Raw genomic sequence first — 6,158 nt, 5'->3', positions numbered from 1 at the left:
GGGACAGAAGGTGCGAAGCGAACAACTATTGAGTTCGGGCAGCAAAAGAAAATCGACTCACCCTCCGTTCACGAGATGAAATTGACTGAAGAGGTTGGGGATACAACTCAGGGCCTCCTACATACGAAGCACGTGCTCTACCCCTGAGATACACCCCGGTCACTGAAGCATAGCATGTGAGTCTATGTAGACTGAAGAGCGGGGGTGACGGGAGGGGGTCAGTTTCCCAACCCAGTTGGTCTCTCTAACTCGCTGTGTCTCGCTGACGTACCCTGACCCGAAAAATTGTCAGCTTTGCTTGAAAATATGTAATATGCCTATTACAATTTTAAAAAGCAAACTAATTAAGTGGGCTTCTGGCCCCCAACGGCCTGGTAAAACTCTACTTCCCACATGTAGGCAGGCTATCCTTTTTGAAAAAACCAAAACACAGAAACTGAGACTCCTGCAGATGCCGGGGATTGAACCCGGGGCCTCATACACGCGAAGCCTGCGCTCTACCACTGAGCTACATCCTCTCTACTGCCGCGGAGCGCCCTCGCCCTTACGTGCTGTGTGCGAGCAGTTGTGATTATAGAGAAACCGGCTCTGTGCCCCACCAGAGCGCTAAGGGAGATCAGCCCTAAAACAACAGAAGTATGCGGGCAGGGAAAATAGATTGCATACAGCGAGGTCATCAGAGTACAACCGTCGTGGGGGGGAGGGGGGGGACCCACGCGACCTCCTGGGCGAAGAGAAGTTGACCACCAGCAAAAACCAAGACCAGAACAACCGCCCTGTATGCCCTGATTAATCTGCCTGACACCCGTGTAAGACGTTAAGGGTCAACAACGGACAAAGTAGTGCGGAAGCCACAAACCCGGCAAGACCGCCGGGTTCCCCTGAAACCAAAGGTCCGACATGGGGAACCTAGGGCAACCCGTGTTAAAACGAGATCTTGCGCCAGGCCTTTTCGACCTTCCATGGGGCCCTATCTCTTGCGCACCCCCCTTGGGATGGCCGTGCCAGGGAGGAAAATCCTCGCACAACAGGCCGGGAAAGCGGATGGGCCATGGCCCCAGGGCCACGCACATGCAAAGCACAGGATCAGGTCCCGGCTCGCGCTGTCGACCAGCGGTCATCTAAACAGGGTCTCCTGGGGATACCAGGGGTAGAACCCGTGACCTCATGCAAGAGCAACATGAGCTCCCCCCTGAGCTACATGCCCTCAACTGCCCACACAGCCTCTGCCAGCCCCATCGCATACCGCAACGGTCGAGCGTGTAGGAGGCCCAAATACAGCTAGCTGCCCCTAGCCCAGAACCCGCAAGGCCACAGTGCCGCCAATCAGCCCTCGCTGGCAAGTACCCACCGGTGGCCACCTCTTCCCCCCCCCCCTTCCACAGGGCCCCTGTTCAATCTGGACCTTACCAGGGAAGGGGCCGGGGGGGGGGAGGATAGAGAGAGGCAAACATACCTCAACATTTGGCGATCCGCGGCGGGCACGCACGCACTGCAGCACTCGAGGGGGGACAGGTCGGACGACCTGGCCCGGGGACGGAGGACGACCACTGGCTGGGCAGAGGCAGGACGCAGAGAAAAATGTGTGTCCCCACACGAGGACACTACGGCGCGTCCGGTGCGACAAAGAGGCAGAGAAAATGGCGAGGGGGTTTAAGTACCCCTCGCCCCGCCTGCCGCACCGGACATGCCCGCCCAGCTCCTCCTAACTCCCCTCGGGACTCCGCCTGCCCGGGGGAGGAGAGAGGCTAGAGAGGGTCGGGGGGGAAGCCCTCTGGATCTAAGGGGCCGCCCTCCTGATGGCCACTGCGTGGCCTCGGGCAGCCGCAATGTTACCATTTTTTTAAGAGAGCACAAGCACTTAACACACTAGCGCTGGTTAGCAGTGGTAAAGTGCACAGAGTCCTTAAGCCAACAAAAAGAAAGTCAGAAGAAGGGGAGGAGAAAGAAAAAAAAAATAATGGGTGACCCTGCAAAAAGGGCCATTTCAAACAATGTGTTATTTGAATTCCATGCTATATTCATTGGGGCGACTCGGTGGAGTTTTAAAAGCAAAGGCATACCAGAAGCCCCTTTCAAATCTATAGTATTCAGAGACACTATGGAATAATTTGAACGAAACCAACTTCATTACAGCCGATAAATTGGTAAAGTAATATAGTACTCAATATGTCTTATGCTGGCTGATAAAACCAGGTGTGACCTGGAATTATAGCTTTTTCTGTCAGTTAGCATCTATTTAGAAGCGGTGATAATGCACCAAATTACAGAGGCTGTTTTTGTGATTAGTAATACTGGTAAGGTTTTACTGATTATTATTATCTGTAATACCAGTTGGTATTACTGGCATAGTAATGCCAACCAGTATTACCACACACTTGCAAAAAAACATGAAATAACATAAAAAGGCATAAGTCCATCATTTTTGTGAAACATCTTCACAGTCTGGGAAGAAAGTCTGCCTGGATAGTCTGATTTCTACACTACGCTCTAATCTCACCCATGAAGTTTGTTCTCTTTAAAGACTGAATATCACTTGCAGCCTCCTGAAACTTCAGTTAATTTCCATTCTCATATTCTTACAACCATCTGGAAAAACAATAACCTCAGTGCACATATTTGCCACAGTTCGACTTAGGAAAGTCACATTTTGTGAAGAAGGAACTACAGTTTCTCATAGAAGAGGTTGTTAAGCAGGAACCTAAGTTCATAGCCCATCTGCAAGGCATAACTACTGTAAAGGTCTTACTCTGAGAGAATATGTGTAAGAAGTCACAAAAAAAGAAATCCAGTCTATTCTCACCCTGATACTGTGGAGACAGACCTGCACTTGACATGGGACTGGACCACAGGAAGGGGCGGGTGCACACAAGCATCAGCTTCACCAGCATAGAGGCGATGATACGTGAAGCAGAAGCAAGAGGTGTCCATACAGCACATTTCAAGGAAAAAAAACGGCATGTGCATGAAGGTAATTATCATGCAAGAGATGGATCTCTGTGAGTGACAAAGGAAGTGGGATCTGCCAATGCTAACTCTGTGTTTGCACCTAATCCTGGTCCTCCAGATCACAGCCCATGTCAATGCTTGCAAGTGACATTGCACAGGGGTGCAGTGAACTGGCTTCGACTGGCACAGGTTCTCCACTCAAAGTAAAAAATACAAAGCCCGTTGTATTTTTTAACATTTAATTTCAGTTCTGCTGTCTGCCATTCTTGGGAGTTTTCGAAAGTGCTTGCTACAGAAGTTAAGGAGTTAAGAAGTGAAAACGTTTCAGCTACAAAACCCGTGCATTAATCGGCGACTTTCACTTATGAGTAATTCATAACATTGGGCTAATGTCTCATTATTTCTATGTGCGTGTAAAGCCTTTTTTGCAGCTTACACGAATGTCTATGTCACATTTAGAATCTTCGCAAAGGTTTAGGAAATGTTGTGCTAGTATTTAATGCAATCAAAATTGCTCTGCATAGGAACCGTTTCTCTACTAAATTAGGGTGAGGCACCGCTGACTCTTGTAAAAATGTACACTATCAATGCAACGTTCATTGCCTCATCAGGCTCTCCATGAAAGTTGTGACTCATATCATGCTCTTTTTCACTACTGCCTCGGAAATCTCTGTCATCTGACACTTGTTTGTACAAATGCAGAGGATAGTGTGACTGTGATTGACAGCACAGGGCCTGAACGGACCCTGCTCTGACAAACACAGCGTGATGTTGAGCACCTGGCAATTATTGAAATTAGCCCTGCTGAATAGCTCAGCTGGGGCTCAGATCGGTGTGACAGAAGTGGCTCCTTTACTGCCAGTGACACCTTCCACTCCTGCTCACCAGCACCCACAGCTAATAAGCCTACCTTTTCATGAGTACCAGTACTCTCCTCGGCAAAAGAGAAGTGCCGGTACTCAGAGTGATGAATCCAAGAAGTGCGGGTACTCAGAACCGGTGGGTACTGGCCCATTTAAAGCACTGCTGACGTGGGTTCCCTGCGGATCATGACAAATTACGCGGTGTATGTTTTGGGCATGTGAATCCGTAACAAGCTCCTTCATGCCAAGATGAAGGTAAGGGGTCAGGTTGAGTTCCACATCCATGTTCTGTGTATCCATTATTTTACTAAATTTGGTGCCTTTTTGAAAGGACTAACAAAAAACTTCTGGTCACTTTTACCCGTAACTATAGTAGGCTCTTACTTTTTTTTCTTTAAATGCTAAAGGGACTTAACCAAGACTCTAACAACAAATCATTTTTTTAAAAAAAGTTGTCCATTCCAAAATACAGTTGAATCTAAAGGCAATTTTGAATTGTAGTCCTGTTGTCACTTTTTGTCAGAGTATGTCCAGCAAATGCAAAGTCATAGACCCCACCGCTGATCCACTAATGTAAGAAGCGGACTCTGTATATACTATACCAAAGTAAGGTATAGTGTGCACAGAGTCCAGTGGATACCCAGAGGCTACACAAGATAATACTAATGCTCTATTTTGTGGTAGTGTGGGCAAGCAGTTAGGCTTATCAGAGGGCAGTGCTAAGCATTTGTTGTACACACACAGGCAAGAAATTATCACACACTCTGACAAAACCCAAGACCAATGGTCTGTAAAAATATTACTTTTAGTATATTTATTTTATAGAACCAAAGATACTTTGTTGTAGTAGAATACGTTTTGCAATATCACTGTTTTTCAATGGAAAAAGTGGACACAGTGTATTTTTCAATCAATACAATTCTATGGGAGGCAGAGATGTGGAATTCCTATAGCCCGATGCCCGGACAACAAATTTTTCAAGTGTATTTTGTCCTTGGTACAAGTAGGCCCAACCCCCCTGCAGCTCAAATCCCTTTGGCTGCCAATTTACAGTACCACATTTTGGAGCAGGGATGGGAGTTTTCTACAGCTGAGGTAATATTTCTGTCCATAACTTAATGCTGTTCGTTCTTGTACTTATGATTCATTAATGCATAGTCTTTATTATTAGGGTGAGCGTTCTAAATAAATGTTGTAAGCTCGGACTGCGCTACTGACAGTGGTTCCAGTCAAAAAAAATGTGTACACACATTTGTAAAGTTTAACAATATGAGGCTATGCATAAGGCTCCCAGAAGGCTCTCTGATTAGATGCAAATATTTGCAGAAGCTTGAAAGCAAGATTGATGATTCTTTGCTTTCAAAATTAAAATGTTCACAAAAAAATGGAACAAGAAAAAACAAGTTTTGCTAAACTACTGTGAAATTTCAGGTACTATTTCTTCGAAGCATCATTTACTAAAATATGTAGATGGATGCTAGTATTTCCAGAAAATATTCATAATGAAAAGTCAGTGCAACCAGTTTCAACAACATTATGGGAAACATGAAAATAAACCAGCATTAGTAAAGCCAATAGTTCGACATTGGTGGTCAGTCTTTTGTTTTCGTCAATGCGTTTTGTTTTGACCTGGCTTTCGAAAACCTTTAGTGTTGTGGGAGCTGCTGGCCCTCACTATTGTAACAAACCTTGGCAAAAAGCAAAAATATTTTTTGGTCCTAAAAGCACAAATGCCATAGTAGTTCTTGGCGCATTACTTCTCCCACTCGCTAGCAGCCATGGATGGAAGACGACTCCGGTGAGTGACGGAAAAGATCAGAGACGTCGAATGATTCACCGGATTCCAGGGGCGGGCAAGCGTGACTCGCAGCCCAACAAAATACTCCTGCACGGAACCAAAATATCCTGGATCCTGACCCCAAAATGGCGGCCCCCGGAGGTCAGGCAAAAATGCCTGCAGCGTCCTCTACAACGAAGAGATACACCTTAATTATTTGAGCGCAGCACGGCTCACCTACCTGAGTGCAGACACCGAATCGCTTGGAGACACAAGGCAGCACTGTATATCTGTGAGACAGAGTGGTCTCGAAATAACTCGGATGCCTGACTCTATGATGGCGGCTCCTCAAGTTTGTTTACCCACGACAAGCTGTCCCTAAAAAATGCATGCAGAGCGGTACTCGACCATTGGACATTGCTGTTTGCAGCACTTAAACCTGTTTATTGACAGTTTTCTTCCGGTTTCCAGGTCTGAGCACTTTTTAAACTCCTCTTAGAATGATATGCAGCATAATTCTTTAAATAACCACTTGAGGGTGATATACTACTAAGGTAACAGTATATATT

General features: G+C 46.3%; 1 non-coding gene across 1 annotated transcript; it reads right to left on the bottom strand.

Annotated features, from left to right (window-relative positions):
* Window positions 1-446: 446 nt before the first annotated feature.
* On the bottom strand, window positions 447-518 carry TRNAA-CGC (transfer RNA alanine (anticodon CGC)). Its single transcript has one exon. It is a non-coding gene; the product is annotated as a tRNA-Ala (tRNA).
* Between the last annotated feature and the right edge of the window lie 5,640 nt (window positions 519-6,158).

Source organism: Lissotriton helveticus, chromosome 2_1 (genome assembly GCF_964261635.1).
Source record: "Lissotriton helveticus chromosome 2_1, aLisHel1.1, whole genome shotgun sequence".
NCBI classification, from domain to species: Eukaryota; Metazoa; Chordata; class Amphibia; order Caudata; family Salamandridae; genus Lissotriton; species Lissotriton helveticus.
Note: the sequence above shows the minus strand (reverse complement) of the source record. Positions and strands in the feature narration are given on the sequence as shown.